The sequence below is a fragment of the Phyllobates terribilis genome, unplaced genomic scaffold, assembly GCF_046119375.1.
Source record: "Phyllobates terribilis strain yellow unplaced genomic scaffold, ASM4611937v1 Scaffold_4__5_contigs__length_816908805, whole genome shotgun sequence".
NCBI classification, from domain to species: domain Eukaryota; kingdom Metazoa; phylum Chordata; class Amphibia; order Anura; family Dendrobatidae; genus Phyllobates; species Phyllobates terribilis.
The window spans coordinates 359,997,958-360,018,198 of NW_027362764.1; the positions used below are offsets into that span (position 1 = coordinate 359,997,958).

General features: G+C 46.0%; 1 protein-coding gene across 1 annotated transcript in view; it reads right to left on the reverse strand.

The window, feature by feature from the left end:
• The window catches only part of LOC141264337 (protein naked cuticle homolog 2-like), a 569,817-nt gene that overhangs the window by 263,198 nt on the left and 286,378 nt on the right, over window positions 1-20,241 (reverse strand).

Genomic DNA, 20,241 nt, shown 5'->3' on the forward strand with positions numbered 1-20,241 from the left:
AGCATTATATGGGGCCCATACAGCATGGAGCATTATATGGGGCCCATACAGCATGGAGCATTGATATGGGGCCCATACAGCATGGAGAATTTATATGGGGCCCATACAGCATGGAGCATGTATATGGGGCCCATACAGCATGGATCATGTATATGGGGCCCATACAGCATGGAGCATTTATATGGGGCCCATACAGCATGGAGCATTATGTGGGGCCCATACAGCATGGAGCATTATATGGGGCTCATGCAACATTATATGGGGCCGATACAGCATGGAGCATTATATGGGGCTCATACAACATTATATGGGGCCCATTCAGCATGGAGTATTATATGGAACTCATACAGCATGGAGAATTTATATGGGGCCCATACAGCATGGAGTATTATATGGGGCCCATACAGCATGGAGCATTTATTTGGGGCCCATACAGCATGGAGCATTTATATGGGGCACATACAGCATGGAGAATTTATATGGGGCCCATACAGCATGAAGCATTATATGGGGCTCACACAACATTATATGGGGCCCATACAGCATGGAGCATTTATATGGGGACCATACAGCATGGAGCATTATATGGGGCCCATACACCATGGAGCATTATATGGGGCTCATACAACATTATATGGGGCCCATTCAGCATGGAGCATTATATGGAACTCATACAGCATGGAGAATTTATATGGGGCCCATACAGCGTAGAGCATTATATGGGGCCCATACAGCATGGAGCATTTATATGGGGCACATACAGCATGGAGCATTTATATGGAGCATTTATATGGGGCCCATACAGCATGCAGAATTTATATGGGGCCCTTACAACATGGAGCATTATATGGGGACCATACAGCATGGAGCATTATATGGGGCTCATACAACATTATATGGATCCCATACAGCATGGAGCATTTTTATGGGGCCCATACAGCATGGAGCATTATATTGGGCCCATACAGCATGGAGCATTATATGGGGCTCAGACAACATATGGGGCCCATTCAGCATGGAGCATTATATGGAACTCATACAGCATGAAGAATTTATATGGGGCCCATACAGCATGGAGCATTATATGAAGCCCATACAGCATGGACCATTTATATGGGGCCCATACAGTATGGAGCATTTATATGGGGCTCATACAGCATGGAGCATTTATATGGGGCCCATACAGCATGGAGCATTATATGAGGCCTATACAGCATGGAGCATTTATATGGGGCCCATACAGCATGGAGCATGATATGTGGCCCATATAGCATGGAGCATTATATGGGGCCCATACTGCATGAAGCATTATATGGGGCTCATACAACATTATATGGGGCCCATTCAGCATGGAGCATTATATGGAACTAGTACAGCATGGAGCATTTATATGGGGTCCATACAGCATGGAGCATTTATATGGGGCCAATACAGCATGGAGCTTTATATGGGGCCCATACAGCATGGAGCATTATATGGGGCTCATACAACATTATATGGGGCCCATACAGCATGGAGCATTATATGGGGCTCATACAACATTATATGGGGCCCATTCAGCATGGAGTATTATATGGAACTCATACAGCATGGAGAATTTATATGGGGCCCATACAACATGGAGCATTATATGGGGCCCTTACAGCATGGAGCATTTATATGGGGCCCATACAGCATGGAGCATTTATATGGGGACCATACAGCATGGAGATTTTATATGGGGCCCATACAGCATGGAGCATTATATGGGGCTCATACAACATTATATGGGGCCGATACAGCATCGAGCATTTATATGGAGACCATGCAGCATGGAGCATTATATGGGGCCCATACAACATGGAGCATTATATGGGGCTCATACAACATTATATGGGGCCCATTCAGCATGGAGCATTATATGGAACGCATACAGCATGGAGAATTTATATGGGGCCCATACAGCATAGAGCATTATATGGGGCCCATACAGCATGGAGCATTTATATGGGGCCCATACAGCATGGAGCATTTATATGGGGCCCATACAGCATGGAGCATTTATATGGGGCCCATACAGCATGGAGAATTTATATGGGGCCCATACAGCATGGAGCATTATATGGGGCCCATACAGCATGGAGCATTATATGGGGCCCATACAGCATGGAGAATTTATATGGGGCCCATACAGCATGGAGCATTATATGGGGCCAATACAGCATGGAGCATTATATGGGGCTCATACAACATTATATGGGGCCCATACAGCATGGAGCATTTATATGGGGAAAATACAGCATGGAGCATTATATGGGGCCCATACAGCATGGAGCATTTATATGGGGCCCATACAGCATGGAGCATTTATGTGGGGCCCATACAGCATGGAGCATTTATATGGGGCCCATACAGCATGGAGAATTTATATGGGGCCCATACAGCATGGAGAATTTATATGGGGCCCATACAGCATGGAGCATTATATGGGGCCCATACAACATGGAGCATTATATGGGGCCCATACAGCATGGAGAATTTATATGGGGCCCATACAGCATGGAGAATTTATATGGGGCCCATACAGAATAGAGCATTCATATGGGGACCATACAGCATGGAGATTTTATATGGGGCCCATACAGCATGGAGCATTATATGAGGCTCTTACAACATTATATGGGGCCCATACAGCATGGAGCATTTATATGGCGACCATACAGCATGGAGCATTATATGGGGCCCATACAACATGGAGCATTATATGGGGCTCATACAACATTATATGGGGCCCATTCAGCATGGAGCATTATATGGAGCCCATTCAGCATGGAGCATTATATGGGGCCGATACAGCATGGAGCATTATATGGGGCTCATACAACATATGGGGCCCATTCAGCATGGAGCATTATATGGAACTCATACAGCATGGAGAATTTATATGGGGCCCATACAGCATGGAGCATTATATGTAGCCCATACAGCGTGGAGCATTTATATGGGGCCCATGCAGGATGGAGCATTTATATGGGGCCTATACAGCATGGAGCATTTATATGGGGCCCATACAGCATGGAGCATTATATGGGGCCCATACAGCATGGAGCATTATATGGGGCCCACACTGCCTGAAGCATTATATGGGGCTCATACAACATTATATGGGGCCCATTCAGCATGGAGCATTATATGTAACTCGTACAGCATGGAGCATTTATATGGGGCCCATACAGCATGGAGCATTTATATGGGGCCAGCACAACATTATATAGGGGCCCATTCAGCATGGAGCATTATATGAGGTCCATAGAGCATGGAGCATTTATATGGGGCTCATAAAGCATGGAGCATTTATATGGGGCCCATACAGTATGGAGCATTTATATGGGCCCATACAGCATGGAGCACGTATATAGGGCCCATACAGCATGGAGCATATATATGGGGCCCAAACAGCATGGAGCTTTATATGGGGCCCATACATCATGGAGAATTTATATGGGGCCCATTCAGCATGAAGCATTATATGGGGTCCATACAGCATGGAGCATTTATATGGGGCTCATACAGTGTGGAGCATTTATATGGGGCCCATGCAGGATGGAGCATTTATATGGGGCCTATACAGCATGGAGCATTTATATTGGGCCCATACAGCATGGAGCATTATATGGGGCCCATACAGCATGGAGCATTATATGGGGCCCATACTGCCTGAAGCATTATATGGGGCTCATACAACATTATATGGGGCCCATTCAGCATGGAGCATTATATGGAACTCGTACAGCATGGAGCATTTATATGGGGCCCATACAGCATGGAGCATTTATATGGGGCCCATACAGCATGGAGCATTTATATGGGGCCAGCACAACATTATATAGGGGCCCATTCAGCATGGAGCATTATATGAGGTCCATAGAGCATGGAGCATTTATATGGGGCTCATAAAGCATGGAGCATTTATATGGGGCCCATACAGTATGGAGAATTTATATGGGCACATACAGCATGGAGCACGTATATAGGGCCCATACAGCATGGAGCATGTATATGGGGCCCAAACAGCATGGAGCTTTATATGGGGCCCATACAGCATGGAGCATTATATGAGGCCCATACATCATGGAGAATTTATATGGGGCCCATTCAGCATGAAGCATTATATGGGGTCCATACAGCATGGAGCATTTATATGGGGCTCATACAGCATGGAGCATTTATATGGGGCCCATAAAGCATGGAGCGTTTATATGGGCCCATACAGCATGGAGCATGTATATGGGGCCCATACTGCAAGGAGCATGTATATGGGGCCCATACAGCATGGAGCATTATATGGGGCCCATACAGCATGGAGCATTATATGGGGCCCATACAGCATGAAGCATTATATGGGGCTCATACAACATTATACGGTCCCATTCTGCTTGGAGCATTTATATGGGGCTCATACAGCATGGAGCATTTATATGGGGCCCATACAGCATGGAGTATTTATATGGGCCCATACAACATGGAGCATGTATATGGGGCCCATACAGCATGGAGCATATATATGGGGCCCATACAGCATGGAGCATTTATATGGGGCCCATACAGCATGGAGCATTTATATGGGGCCCATACAGCATGGAGCATGTATATGGGGCCCATACAGCATGGAGCATATATATGGGGCCCATACAGCATGGAGCATTTATATGGGGCCCATACAGCATGGAGCATTTATATGGGGCCCATGCAGCATGGAGCATTTATATGGGGCCCATACAGCAGGGAGCATTATATGGGGCTCATACAAAATGAAGCATTATATGGGGCTCATAGAACATAATATGGGGCCCATTCAGCATGGAGCATTATATGGGGCCCATACAGCATGAAGCATTATATGGGGCCCATACAGCATGGAGCATTATATGGGGCCCATACAACATTGTATGGGGCCCATTCAGCATGGAGCATTATATGGAACTCATACAGCATGGAGAATTTATATGGGGCCCATACAGCATGGAGCATTATATGGGTCCCATACAACATGGAGCATTATATGGGGCCCATACAGCATGGAGAATTTATATGGGGCCCATACAGCATGGAGAATTTATATGGGGCCCATACAGAATAGAGCATTCATATGGGGACCATACAGCATGGAGATTTTATATGGGGCCCATACAGCATGGAGCATTATATGAGGCTCATACAACATTATATGGGGCCCATACAGCATGGAGCATTTATATGGCGACCATACAGCATGGAGCATTATATGGGGCCCATACAACATTGGGCATTATATGGGGCTCATACAACATTATGTGGGGCCCATTCAGCATGGAGCATTATATGGAGCCCATTCAGCATGGAGCATTATATGGGGCCGATACAGCATGGAGCATTATATGGGGCTCATACAACATATGGGGCCCATTCAGCATGGAGCATTATATGGAACTCATACAGCATGGAGAATTTATATGGGGCCCATACAGCATGGAGCATTATATGGAGCCCATACAGCGTGGAGCATTTATATGGGGCCCATGCAGGATGGAGCATTTATATGGGGCCTATACAGCATGGAGCATTTATATGGGGCCCATACAGCATGGAGCATTATATGGGGCCCATACAGCATGGAGCATTATATGGGGCCCACACTGCCTGAAGCATTATATGGGGCTCATACAACATTATATGGGGCCCATTCAGCATGGAGCATTATATGTAACTCGTACAGCATGGAGCATTTATATGGGGCCCATACAGCATGGAGCATTTATATGGGGCCAGCACAACATTATATAGGGGCCCATTCAGCATGGAGCATTATATGAGGTCCATAGAGCATGGAGCATTTATATGGGGCTCATAAAGCATGGAGCATTTATATGGGGCCCATACAGTATGGAGCATTTATATGGGCCCATACAGCATGGAGCACGTGTATAGGGCCCATACAGCATGGAGCATGTATATGGGGCCCAAACAGCATGGAGCTTTATATGGGGCCCATACAGCATGGAGCATTATATGAGGCCCATACATCATGGAGCATTTATATGGGGCCCATTCAGCATGAAGCATTATATGGGGTCCATACAGCATGGAGCATTTATATGGGGCTCATACAGCGTGGAGCATTTATATGGGGCCCATGCAGGATGGAGCATTTATATGGGGCCTATACAGCATGGAGCATTTATATGGGGCCCATACAGCATGGAGCATTATATGGGGCCCATTCAGCATGAAGCATTATATGGGGCCCATACAGCATGGAGCATTATATGGGGCCCATACAACATTGTATGGGGCCCATTCAGCATGGAGCATTATATGGAACTCATACAGCATGGAGAATTTATATGGGGCCCATACAGCATAGAGCATTATATGGGTCCCATACAACATGAGCATTTATATGGGGCCCATACAGCATGGAGCATATATATGGGGCCCATACAGCATGGAGCATTTATATGGGGCCCATACAGCATGGAGCATTTATATGGGGCCCATACAGCATGGAGCATTATATGGGGCCCATAAAGCATGGAGCATTATATGGAGCCCAGACAGCATGGAGCATTATATGGAGCCCATACAGCATGGAGCATTATATGGGGCCCATAAAGCATGGAGCACTATATGGGGCCCATACAGCATGGAGCATTATATGGGGCCCATACAGCATGGAGCATTATATGGGGCCCATTCAGCATGGAGCATTATATGGAACTCATACCACATGGAAAATTTATATGGGTCCCATAGAGCATGGAGCATTATATGGGGCCCATACAGCATGGAGCATTTATATGGGGCCCATACAGCATGGAGCATTATATGGGGCTCATACAACATTATATTGGGCCCATTCAGCATGGAGCATTATATGGAGCCCATTCAGCATGGAGCATTATATGGGGCCCATACAGCATGGAGCATTATATGGTGCTCATACAACATTATATGGGGCCCATTCAGCATGGAGCATTATATGGAAGTCATACAGCATGGAGAATTTATATGGGGCCCATAAAGCATGGAGCATTATATGGGGCCCATAAAGCATTGAGCATTATATGGAGCCCAGACAGCATGGAGCATTTATATGGGGCCCATACAGCATGGAGCATTATATGGAGCCCAGAGAGAATGGAGCATTATATGGAGCCCAGACAGCATGGAGCATTATATGGGGCCCGTACAGCGTGGAGCATTTATATGGGGATCATACAGCATGGAGAATTTATATGGGGCCCATACAGCATGGAGCATTATATGGGGCCCATACAGCATGGAGCATTATATGGGGCTCATACAACATTATATGAGGCCCATACAGCATGGAGCATTTATATGGGGAACATACAGCATGGAGCATTATATGGGGCCCATACAGCGTGGAGCATTATATGGGGCTCATACAACATATGGGGCCCATTCAGCATGGAGCATTATATGGAACTCATACAGCATGTAGAATTTATATGGGGCCCATACAGCATGGAGCATTATATGGGGCCCATACAGCATGGAGCATTTATATGTGGCCCATACAGCATGGAGCTTTTATATTGGGCCTATACAGCATGGAGCATTTATATGTGGCCCCTACAGCATGAAGCATTATATGAGGCCCATACAGCATGGAGCATTTATATGGGGCCCATACAGCATGCAGCATTATATGGGGCCCATACAGCATGGAGCATTATATGGGGCCCATACAGCATGGAGCATTATATGGAACTCGTACAGCATGGAGCATTTATATGGGGCCCATACAGAATGGAGCATTTATATGGGGCCCGTACAACATTATATAGGGCCCATTCAGCATGGAGCATTATATGAGGTCCATACAGCATGGAGCATTTATATGGGGCTCATACAACTTTATATGGGGCCCATTCAGCATGGATCATTATATGGAACTCGTACAGCATGGAGCATTCATATGGGGCCCATACAGCATGGAGCATTTATATGGGGCCCGTACAACATTATATAGGGGCCCATTCAGCATGGAGCATTATATGAGGTCCATACAGCATGGAGCATTTATATGGGGCTCATACAGCATGGAGCATTTATATGGGGCCCAAACAGTATGCAGCATTTATATGGGCCCATACAGCATGGAGCACGTATATGGGGCCCATACAGCATGGAGCATGTTTATGGGGCCCATACAGCATGGAGCATTATATGGGGCCCATACAGCATGGAGCATTATATGAGGCCCATACATCATGGAGCATTTATATGGGGCCCCTACAGCATGGAGCATTATATGGGGCCCATACAGCATGGAGCATTATATGAGGCCCATACATCATGGAGCATTTATATGGGGCCCATGCAGCATGGAGCATTATATGGGGCCCATACAGCATGGAACATTATATGGGGCCCATACAGCATGAATAATTATATGGGGCTCATACAACATTATATGGGGCCCATTCAGCATATGGAATTCGTACAGCATGGAGCATTTATATGGGGCCCATAGAGCATGGAACTTTTATATAGGGCCCATACAGCATGGAGCATTTATATGGGGCTCATTCAGTATGGAGCATTTATATGGGGCCCATACAGCATGGAGAATTTATATGGGCCCATACAGCATGGAGCATGTATATGGGGCCCATACAGCAGGGAGCATGTATATGGGGCCTATAGAGCATGGAGCATGTATATGGGGCCCATACAGCATGGAGCATGTATATTGGGCCCATACAGCATGGAGCATTTATATGGTGCCCATAGAGCATGGAGCATTTATATGGGGCCCATACAGCATGCAGCATTTATATGGGGCCCATTCAGCATGGAGCATTATATGGAACTCGTACAGCATGGAGCATTTATATGGGGCCCATATAGCATGGAGAATTTATATGGGGCCCATATATCATGGAGCATTTATATGGGGCCCATTCAGCATGGAGCATTATATGGGGTCCATACAGCATGGAGCATTTATATGTGGCTCATACAGTATGGAGCATTTATATGGGGCCCATACAGCATGGAGCATTATATGGGCCCATACAGCATGGAGCATGTATATGGGGCCCATACAACATGGAGCATGTATATGGGGCCCATACAGCATGGAGCATGTATATGGGGCCCATACAGCATGGAGCATTTATATGGGGCCCATACAGCATGGAGCATTTATATGGGGCCCATACAGCATGGAGCATTTATATGGTGCCCATACAGCATGGAGCATTTATATGGGGCCCATACAGCATGGACCATTTATATGGTGCCCATACAGCATGGAGCATTATATGGGGCCCATACAGCATGGAGCATTACATCAGGCCCATACATCATGGAGCATTTATATGGGGCTAATATAACATTATATGGGGCCCATACAGCATGGAGCATTATATGGGGCCCATACAGCATGGAGCATTATATGGGGCTCATACAACATTATATGAGGCCCATACAGCATGGAGCATTTATATGGGGAACATACAGCATGGAGCATTATATGGGGCCCATACAGCGTGGAGCATTATATGGGGCTCATACAACATATGGTGCCCATTCAGCATGGAGCATTATATGGAACTCATACAGCATGGAGAATTTATATGGGGCCCATACAGCATGGAGCATTATATGGGGCCCATACAGCATGGAGCATTTATATGGGGCCCATACAGCATGGAGCTTTTATATTGGGCCTATACAGCATGGAGCATTTATATGTGGCCCCTACAGCATGAAGCATTATATGAGGCCCATACAGCATGGAGCATTTATATGGGGCCCATACAGCATGCAGCATTATATGGGGACCGTACAGCATGGAGCATTATATGGGGCCCATACAGCATGGAGCATTATATGGAACTCGTACAGCATGGAGCATTTATATGGGGCCCATACAGCATGGAGCATTTATATGGGGCCCGTACAACATTATATAGGGCCCATTCAGCATGGAGCATTATATGAGGTCCATACAGCATGGAGCATTTATATGGGGCTCATACAACATTATATGGGGCCCATTCAGCATGGATCATTATATGGAACTCGTACAGCATGGAGCATTCATATGGGGCCCATACAGCATGGAGCATTTATATGGGGCCCGTACAACATTATATAGGGGCCCATTCAGCATGGAGCATTATATGAGGTCCATACAGCATGGAGCATTTATATGGGGCTCATACAGCATGGAGCATTTATATGGGGCCCAAACAGTATGCAGCATTTATATGGGCCCATACAGCATGGAGCACGTATATGGGGCCCATACAGCATGGAGCATGTTTATGGGGCCCATACAGCATGGAGCATTATATGGGGCCCATACAGCATGGAGCATTATATGAGGCCCATACATCATGGAGCATTTATATGGGGCCCATACAGCATGGAGCATTATATGGGGCCCATACAGCATGGAGCATTATATGAGGCCCATACATCATGGAGCATTTATATGGGGCCCATGCAGCATGGAGCATTATATGGGGCCCATGCAGCATGGAACATTATATGGGGCCCATACAGCATGAAGAATTATATGGGGCTCATACAACATTATATGGGGCCCATTCAGCATGGAGCATTATATGGAATTCGTACAGCATGGAGCATTTATATGGGGCCCATAGAGCATGGAACTTTTATATAGGGCCCATACAGCATGGAGCATTTCTATGGGGCTCATTCAGTATGGAGCATTTATATGGGGCCCATACAGCATGGAGAATTTATATGGGCCCATACAGCATGGAGCATGTATATGGGGCCCATACAGCAGGGAGCATGTATATGGGGCCTATACAGCATGGAGCATGTATATGGGGCCCATACAGCATGGAGCATGTATATTGGGCCCATACAGCATGGAGCATTTATATGGTGCCCATACAGCATGGAGCATTTATATGGGGCCCATACAGCATGCAGCATTTATATGGGGCCCATTCAGCATGGAGCATTATATGGAACTCGTACAGCATGGAGCATTTATATGGGGCCCATACAGCATGGAGAATTTATATGGGGCCCATATATCATGGAGCATTTATATGGGGCCCATTCAGCATGGAGCATTATATGGGGTCCATACAGCATGGAGCATTTATATGTGGCTCATACAGTATGGAGCATTTATATGGGGCCCATACAGCATGGAGCATTATATGGGCCCATACAGCATGGAGCATGTATATGGGGCCCATACAACATGGAGCATGTATATGGGGCCCATACAGCATGGAGCATGTATATGGGGCCCATACAGCATGGAGCATTTATATGGGGCCCATACAGCATGGAGCATTTATATGGGGCCCATACAGCATGGAGCATTTATATGGTGCCCATACAGCATGGAGCATTTATATGGGGCCCATACAGCATGGACCATTTATATGGTGCCCATACAGCATGGAGCATTATATGGGGCCCATACAGCATGGAGCATTATATCAGGCCCATACATCATGGAGCATTTATATGGGGCTAATATAACATTATATGGGGCCCATACAGCATGGAGCATTTATGTGGGGCTCATACAACATTATATGGGGCTCATACAACATGGATCATTTATATGGGGACCATACAGCATGGAGCATTATATGGGGCTCATACAACATTATATGGGGCTTATTCGGCATGGAGCATTATGTGGAACTCATACAGCATGGAGAATTTATATGGGGCCCATACAGCATGGAGCATTATATGGGGCTCATACAGCATGGAGCATTTACATGGGGCCCATACAGCATGGAGAATTTATATGTGGCCCATACAGCATGGAGCATTATATGGGGCTCATACAACATTATATAGGGCCCATACAGCATGGAGCATTTATATGAGGACTATACAGCATGGAGCATTATATGGGGCCCATACAGCATGGAGCATTATATGGGGCTCATACAACATTATATGGGGCCCATTCAGCATGGAGCATTATATGGAACTCATGCAGTATGGAGAATTTACAGTATATGGGGCCCATACAGCATGGAGCATTTATATGGGGCCCATACAGCATGGAGCATTTATATGGGGCCCATAGAGCATGGAGAATTTATATGGGGCCCATACAGCATGGAGGATCATATGGGGCCCATACAGCATGGAGAATTTATATTGGGCCCATACAGCATGGAGCATTATATGGGGCTCATACAAAATTATATGGGGCCCATTCAGCATGGAGCATTATATGGAACTCGTACAGCATGGAGCATTTATATGGGGCACATACAGCATGGAGCATTATATGGGGCCCATACAGCATGGAGCATTATATGGGGCTCATACAACATTATATGGGGCCCATTCAGCATGGAGCATTATATGGAACTCATACAGCATGGAGAATTTATATTGGGCCCATGCAGCATTGAGCATTATATGGGGCCGATACAACGTTATAAGGGGCCCATTCAGCATGGAGCATTATATGGAACTCATACAGCATGGAGAATTTATATGGGGCCCATACAGCATGGAGCATTATATGGGGCCCATACAACATTATATGGGGCCCATTCAGCATGGAGCATTATATGGAACTCATACAGCATGGAGAATTTATATGGGGCCCATGGAGCATTATATGGTGCCCATTTAGCATGTAGCATTATATGGTGTCCATACAGCATGGAGCTTTTATATGGGGCCCATACAGCATGGAGCATTTATATGGGGCCCATACAGCATGGAGCATTTATATGGGGCCCATACAGCATGGAGCATTTGTATGGGGCCCATACTACATGGAGCATTTATATGGGGCCCATACAGCAGGGAGCATTATATGGGGCTCATTCAAAATGAAGCATTATATGGGGCTCATACAACATTATATGGGGCCCATTCAGCATGGAGCATTATATGGAACTCATACAGCATGGAGAATTTATATGGGGCCCATACAGCATGGAACATTATATGGGGCCCATACAGCATGGAGCATTTATATAGGGCCCATACAGCATGGAGCATTTATATGGGGCCCATACAGCATGGAGAATTTATATGGGGCCCATACAGCATGGAGCATTATATGGGGCTCAAACAACATTATATGAGGCCCATACAGCATGGAGCATTTACATGAGTCCCATACAGCATGGAGCATTTATAAGGGGCCCGTACAAGATTATATGGGGCCCATTCAGCATGAAGCATTATATGGGGTCCATACAGCATTGAGCATTTATATGGGGCCCATACAGCATGGAGCATTTATATGGGCCCATACAGCATGGAGTATGTATATGGGGCCCATACATCATAGAGCATTTATATGGGGCCCATACAGCATGGATCATTACATGGGGCCCATTCAGCATGCAGCATTATATGGAACTCATACAGCATGGAGCACTTATATGGGGCACATACAGCATGGAGCATTTATATGTGGCCCGTACAACATTATATGGAGTCCATTCAGCATGGAGCATTATATGGTGTCCATACAGCATGGAGCATTTATATGGAGCTCATACAGCATGGAGCATTTATATGGGGCCCATACAGCATGGAGCATTTATATGGGGCTCATACAGCATGGAGCATTTATATGGGGCCCATACAGCATGGAGCATTTATATGGGGCCCATACAGCATGGAGCATTTTTATGGGCCCATACAGCATGGAGCATGTATATGGGGCCCATACAGCATGGAGCATATATATGGGGCCAATACAGCATGGAGCATATATATGGGGCCCATACAGCATGGAGCATTTATATGGGGCCCATGCAGCATGGAGCATTTATATGGGGCCCATACAGCAGGGTGCATTATATGGGGCTCATACAAAATGAAGCATTATATGGGGCTCATACATTATATGGGGTCCATTCAGCATGGAGCATTATATGGGGCTCATACAGCAAGAAGCATTATATGGGGCCCATACAGCAGGGAGCATTATATGGGGCCCATACAACATGGAGCATTTATATGGGGCCTATACAGCATGGAGCATTTTTATGGGGCCCATACAGCATGGAGCATTGTATGGGGCCCATAAAGCATGCAGCATTATATGGAGCCCAGACAGCATGGAGCATTATATGGAGCCCAGACAGCATGGAGCATTATATGGGGCCCATACAGCATGGAGCACTATATGGGGCCCATACAGCATGGAGCATTATATGTGGCCCATACAGCATGGAGCATTTTATGGGGAACATTCAGCATGGAGCATTATATGGAACTCATACCAAATGGAGAATTTATATGGGTCCCATACAGCATGGAGCATTTATATGGGGCCCATACAGCATGGAGCATTATATGGGGCTCATACAACATTATATGGGGCCCATTCAGCATGGAGCATTATATGGAACTCATACAGCATGGAGAATTTATATGGGGCCCATACAGCATAGAGCATTATATGGGGCCCATACAACATGGAGCATTTATATGGGGCCCATACAGCATGGAGCATTATATGGGGCCCATAAAGCATGGAGCATTATATGGAGCCCAGAGAGCATGGAGCATTATATGGAGCCCAGACAGCATGGAGCATTTATATGGGGCCCATACAGCATGGAGCATTATATGGAGCCCAGACAGCATGGAGCATTATATGGGGCCCATACAGCATGGAGCATTATATGGGGCCCATACAGCATGGAGCATTATATGGAGCCCAGACAGCATGGAGCATTATAAGGGGCCCATACAGCATGGAGCATTATATGGGGCTCATACAACATTATATGGGGCCCATTCAGCATGGAGCATTATATGGAGCCCATACAGCATGGAGTATTTATATGGGGCCCATACAGCATGGAGCATTTATATGGGGCCCATACAGCATGGAGCATTTGTATGGGGCCCATACAGTATGGAGCATTTATATGGGGCCCATACAGCAGGGAGCATTATATGGGGCTCATACAAAATGAAGCATTATATGGGGCTCATACAACATTATATGGGGCCCATTCAGCATGGATCATTATATGGAACTCATACAGCATGGAGAATTTATATAGGGCCCATACAGCATGGAGCATTATATGGGGCCCATACAGCATGGAGCATTTATATGGGGCCCATACAGCATGGAGTATTTATATAGGGCCCATACAGCATGGAGAATTTATATGGGGCCCATACAGCATGGAGCATTATATGGGGCTCAAACAACATTATATGGGGCCCATACAGCATGAAGCATTTATATGAGGCTCATACAGCATGGAGCATTTATATGGGGCCCGTATAACATTATATGGGGCCCATTCAGCATGGAGCATTATATGGGGTCCATACAGCATTGAGCATTTATATGGGGCCCATACAGCATGGAGCATTTATATGGGCCCATACAGCATGGAGCATGTATATGGGGCCCATACATCATAGAGCATTTATATGGGGCCCATACAGCATGGAGCATTACATGGGGCCCATTCAGCATGGAGCATTATATGGAACTCATACAGCATGGAGAACTTATATGGGGCCCATACAGCATGGAGCATTTATATGTGGCCCGTACAACATTATATGGGGTCCATTCAGCATGGAGCATTATATGGTGTCCATACAGCATGGAGCATTTATATCGGTCTCATACAGCATGGAGCATTTATATGGGGCCCATACAGTATGGAGCATTTATATGGGGCTCATACAGCATGGAGCCTTTATATGGGGCCCATACAGCATGGAGCATTTATATGGGGCCCATACAGCATGGAGCATTTATATGGGCCCATACAGCATGGAGCATGTATATGGGGCCCATACAGCATGGAGCATATATATGGGGCCCATACAGCATGGAGCATTTATATGGGGCCCATACAGCATGGAGCATTTATATGGGGCCCATACATCATGTAGCATTTATATGGGGCCCATGCAGCATGGAGCATTTATATGGGGCCCATACAGCAGGGAGCATTATATGGGGCTCATACAAAATGAAGCATTATATGGGGCTCATACAACATTTTATGGGGCCCATTCAGCATGTAGCATTATTTGGGGCTCATACAGCATGAAGAATTATATGGGGCCCATACAGCATGGAGCATTACATTGGGCGCATACAACATTATATGGGGCACATTCAGCATGGAGCATTATATGGAACTCATACAGCATGGAGAATTTATATGGGGCCCATACAGCATAGAGCATTATATGGGGCCCATACAACATGCAGCATTTATATGGGGCCCATACAGCATGGAGCATTATATGGGGCCCATAAAGCATGGAGCATTATATGATGCCCATACAGCATGGAGCACTATATGGGTCCCATACAGCATGGAGCATTTATATGGGGCCCATACAGCATGGAGCATTATATGGGGCTCATACAACATTATATGGGGCCCATTCAGCATGGAGCATTATATGGAACTCATACAGCATGGAGAATTTATATGGGGCCCATACAGCATAGAGCATTATATGGGGCCCATACAACATGGAGCATTTATATGGGGCCCATACAGCATGGAGCATTTATATGGGGCCCATAAAGCATGGAGCATTATATGGAGCCCAGACAGCATGGAGCATTATATGGAGCCCAGACAGCATGGAGCATTTATATGGGGCCCATACAGCATGGAGCATTATATGGAGCCCAGACAGCATGGAGCATTATATGGAGCCCAGACAGCATGGAGCATTATATGGGGCCCATACAGAATGGAGCATTTATATGGGGATCATACAGCATGGAGAATTTATATGGGGCCCATACAGCATGGAGCATTATATGGGGCCCATACAGCATGGAGCATTATATGGGGCTCATACAACATTATATGAGGCCCATACAGCATGGAGCATTTATATGGGGAACATACAGCATGGAGCATTATATGGGGCCCATACAGCGTGGAGCATTATATGGGGCTCATACAACATATGGGGCCCATTCAGCATGGAGCATTATATGAAACTCATACAGCATGGAGAATTTATATGGGGCCCATACAGCATGGAGCATTATATGTGGCCCATACAGCATGGAGCATTTATATGGGGCCCATACAGCATGGAGCATTTATATTGGGCCCATACAGCATGGAGCATTTATATGTGGCCCCTGCAGCATGGAGCATTTAATGGGGCCCATACAGCATGGAGCATTATATGAGGCCCATACAGCATGGAGCATTTATATGGGGCCCATACAGCATGCAGCATTATATGGGGCCCATACAGCATGGAGCATTATATGGGGCCCATACAGCATGGAGCATTATATGGAACTCGTACAGCATGGAGCATTTATATGGGGCCCATACAGCATGGAGCATTTATATGGGGCCCGTACAACATTATATAGGGGCCCATTCAGCATGGAGCATTATATGAGGTCCATACAGCATGGAGCATTTATATGGGGCTCATACAGCACGGAGCATTTGTATGGGGCCCAAACAGTATGGAGCATTTATATGGGCCCATACAGCATGGAGCACATATATGGGGCCCATTCAGCATGGATCATGTTTATGGGGCCCATACAGCATGGAGCATTATATGGGGCCCATACAGCATGGAGCATTATATGAGGCCCATACATCATGGAGCATTTATATGGGGCCCATACAGCATGGAGCATTATATGGGGCCCATACAGCATGGAACATTATATGGGGCTCATTCAGTATGGAGCATTTATATGGGCCCCATACAGCATGGAGCATTTATATGGGCCCATACAGCATGAAGAATTATATGGGGCTCATACAACATTATATGGGGCCCATTCAGCATGGAGCATTATATGGAACTCGTACAGCATGGAGCATTTATATGGGGCCCATACAGCATGGAGCTTTTATATAGTGCCCATACAGCATGGAGCATTTATATGGGACTCATTCAGTATGGAGCATTTATATGGGGCCCATACAGCATGGAGCATTTATATGGGCCCATACAGCATGGAGCATGTATATGGGGCCCATACAGCAGGGAGCATGTATATGGGGCCTATACAGCAGGGAGCATGTATATGGGGCCCATACAGCATGGAGCATGTATATGGGGCCCATACAGCATGGAGCATGTATATGGTGCCCATACTGCATGGAACATTTATATGGGGCCCATACACCATGCAGCATTTATATGGGGCCCATACAGAATGCAGCATTTATATGGGGCCCATTCAGCATGGAGCATTATATGGAACTCGTACAGCATGGAGCATTTATATGGGGCCCATACATCATGGAGCATTTATATGGGGCCCATTCAGTATGGAGCATTATATGGAGTCCATACAGCATGGAGCATTTATATGTGGCTCATACAGCATGGAGCATTTATATGGGGCCCATACAGCATCTAGCATTATATGGGCCCATACAGCATGGAGCATTATATGGGGCCCATACAGCATGGAGCATTATATGTTGCTCATACATTATATGGGGCCCATACAGCATGGAGCATTGATATGGGGCCCATACAGCATGGAGCATTATATGGGGCTCATACAACATTATATGGAGCCCAATCAGCATGGAGCATAATATGGGGCCCATACAGCATGGAGCACTTATATGGGGCCCATACAGCATGGAGCATTTATATGGGGCCCATACAGCATGGAGAATTTATATGGGGCCCATACAGCATGGAGCATTATATGGGGTCCATACAGCATGGAGCATTATATGGGGCCCATACAACATGGAGCATTATATGGGGCCCATACAGCATGGAGCATTTATATGGGGCCCATACAGCATGGAGAATTTATATGGGGCCCATACAGCATGGAGCATGTATATGGGGCCCATACAGCATGGAGCATTTATATGGGGCCCATACAGCAATGAGAATTTATATGGGGCCCATACAGCATGGAGCATGTATAAGGGGCCCATACAGCATGGAGCATGTATATGGGCCCATACTGCATGGAACATGTATATGGGGCCCATACAGCATGGAGCATTTATATGGGGCCCATACAGCATGGAGCATTATATGGGGCCCATACAGCATGGTGCATTATATGGGGCTCATACAACATTATATGGGGCCGATACAGCATGGAGCATTATATGGGGCTCATACAACAGTATATGGGGCCCATTCAGCATGGAGTATTATATGGAACTCATACAGCATGGAGAATTTATATGGGGCCCATACAGCATGGAGCATTTATATGGGGCTCATACAGCATGGAGAATTTATATGGGGCCCATACAGCATGGATAATTTATATGGGGCCCATACAGCATGGAGAATTTATATGGGGCCCATACAGCATGGAGTATTATATGGGGACCATACAGCATGGAGCATATGGGGACCATACAGCATGGAGCATATGGGGCCCATACAGCATGGAGCATTATATGGGGCCCATACAGCATGGAGCATTTATATGGGGACCAAACAGCATGGAGAATTTATATGGGGCCCATACAGCATGGAGCATTATATGGGGCCCATACAGCATGGAGCATTTATATGGGGAACATACAGCATGGAGCATTATATGGGGCTCATACAACATATGGGGCCCATTCAGCATGGAGCATTATATGGAACTCATACAGCATGGAGAATTTATATGGGGCCCATACAGCATGGAGAATTTATATGGGGCCCATACAGCATGGAGTATTATATGGGGACCATACAGCATGGAGCATATGGGGACCATACAGCATGGAGCATATGGGGCCCATACAGCATGGAGCATTATATGGGGCCCATACAGCATGGAGCATTTATATGGGGACCATACAGCATGGAGCATTTATATGGGGCCCATACAGCATGGAGCATTTATATGGGGAACATACAGCATGGAGCATTATATGGGGCTCATACAACATATGGGGCCCATTCAGCATGGAGCATTATATGGAACTCATACAGCATGGAGAATTTATATGGGGCCCATACAGCATGGAGCATTTAATGGAGCCCATACAGTATGGAGCATTATATGAGGCCCATACAGCATGGAGCATTTATATGGGGCCCATACAGCATGGAGCATTATATGTGGCCCATAAAGGATGGAGCATTATATGGGGCCCATACAGCATGAATCATTATATGGGGCTCATACAACATTATATGGGGCCCATTCAGCATGGAGCATTATAAGGAACTCGTACAGCATGGAGCATTTATATGGGGCCAATACAGCATGGAGCATTTATATGG